Below are 2,481 nucleotides of genomic sequence, written 5' to 3'. Positions count from 1 at the left end.
AACAAGAACAAAAGAACATCAGGCAACAAAATGCAAAAACAGAACACTGGTTTAATTTTGATTTTGAAGCAAAACTAATAGCTTGTTATCTGCTAATGTTATAAAAAAATGTAATTCATGGTCAAGCAGCCAAATGAACTAACTGTCAAGTTTAATTATCTCAAACAAGAGGCCTTTCCAAGCAGTTTGAGATGCCCTATTGGCAACTTTCTCACACCATTTTCCCAAATGTGCACTGAATAGCTAGACAAGGTCTAGGTAACATGTCTTTCATGAAAGTGAATTGTTAACTGGCATGCTAGTTGACAATCTAAATTGGCTTAATGAATATAGAGTGAGCAAAGAAATATATTGAAGGATTTTCTAATACAGTCAACATCTAATTTAGTCAATGAATTTAATCTCAAACAAGAGAAAATCTGTAGATGCTGGAAATCCGAGCAACACACGTAAAATGCTGGAGGAGCTCGGCAGATCAGGCAGCATCTGTGGAAAAATACAGTTGACATTTCGAGTTGAAACCCTTGCCAGGACTAGAGGAAGAAAAGATGAGCAGTAGATTTAAAAGGTGGAGGAGGGGTCCACTACTGTCCTCTACCATCACAATGAGCCCACACTCAGACCCCATCACGATGAGCCCACACTCAGACTGGAGGAATCATCTACTATCACGATGAGCCCACACTCAGCCTGGAGGAATCGTCTGCTGTCACGATGAGCCCACACTCAGACTGGAAGAATCATCTGCTGTCACGATGAGCCCACACTCAGACTGGAGGAATCATCTACTATCACGATGAGCCCACACTCAGACTGGAGGAATCGTCTGCTGTCACGATGAGCCCACACTCAGACTGGAGGAATCGTCTGCTGTCACGATGAGCCCACACTCAGACTGGAGGAATCAACTATTGTCACGATGAGCCCACACTCAGACTGAAGGAATCCTCTACCGTCACAATCAGCCCACACTCAGACCCCATCACGATGAGCCCACACTCAGACTGGAGGAATCATCTACCGTCACGATCAGCCCACACTCAGACCCCATCACGATGAGCCCACACTCAGACTGGAGGAATCGTCTACCGTCACGATCAGCCCACACTCAGACCCCATCACGATGAGCCCACACTCAGACTGGAGGAATCGTCTGCTGTCACGATGAGCCCACACTCAGACTGGAGGAATCGTCTGCTGTCATGATGAGCCCACACTCAGACTGGAGGAATCATCTACCATCACGATGAGCCCACACTCAGACTGGAGGAATTGTCTATTGTCACGATGAGCCCACACTCAGACTGGAGGAATCATCTGCTGTCAGGATGAGCCCACACTCATAGAAATCATAGAAACCATAGAAACTACAGCACAGAAACAGGTCTTTTGGCCCTTCTTGGCTGTGTCGAACCATTTTCTGCCTAGTCCCACTGACCTGCACACGGACCATATCCCTCCATACACCTCCCATCCATGCATCTGTCCAATTTATTCTTAAATGTTAAAAAAACAGCCCGCATTTACCACCTCATCTGGCAGCTCATTCCATACTCCCACCACTCTATGTGTGAAGAAGCACCTCCTAATATTCCCTTTAAACTTTTCCCCCCTCGCCCTTAACCTATGGGTTTTTTTCTCCCCTTGCCTCAGTGGAAAAAGCCTGTTTGCATTCACTCTATCTATACCCATAATATTTTTATATACCTCTATCAAATCTCCCCTCATTCTTCTACGTTCCAGGGAATAAAGTCCTAACCTATTCAACCTTTCTCTGTAACTGAGTTTCTCAAGTCCTGGCAACATCCTTGTAAACCTTCTCTGCACTCTTTCAACCTTATTTATATCCTTCCTGTAATTTGGTGACCAAAACTGAATACAATACTCCAGTTTCGGCCTCACCAATGCCTTATACAACCTCATCATAACATTCCAGCTCTTATACTCAATACTGTGATTAATAAAGGCCAATGTACCAAAAGCTCTCTTTATGACCCTATCTACTTGTGACGCCACTTTTAGGGAATTTTGTATCTGTATTCCCAGATCCCTCTGTTCCACTGCACTCCTCAGTGCCTTACCATTAACCCTGTATGTTCTACGTTGGTTTGTCCTTCCAACGTGCAATACCTCACGCTTGTCTGTATTAAACTCCATCTGCCATTTTTCAGCCCATTTTTCCAGCTGGCCCAAGTCCCTCTGCAGGCTCTGAAAACCTTCCTCACTGTCTACTACACCTCCAATCTTTGTATCATCAGCAAATTTGCTGATCCAATTTACCACATTATCATCCAGATCATTGATATAGATGACAAATAACAATGGACCCAGCACTGATCCCTGTGGCACACCACTAGTCACAGGCCTCCACTCAGAGAAGCAATTCGCTACCACCACTCTTTGGCTTCTTCCATTGAGCCAATGTCTAATCCAATTTACCACCTCTCCATGTATACCTAGCGACTGAATTTTCCTAACTAA

This window comes from Mobula hypostoma, chromosome 3 (genome assembly GCF_963921235.1).
Source record: "Mobula hypostoma chromosome 3, sMobHyp1.1, whole genome shotgun sequence".
Lineage (NCBI taxonomy): Eukaryota > Metazoa > Chordata > Chondrichthyes > Myliobatiformes > Myliobatidae > Mobula > Mobula hypostoma.
Note: the sequence above shows the minus strand (reverse complement) of the source record.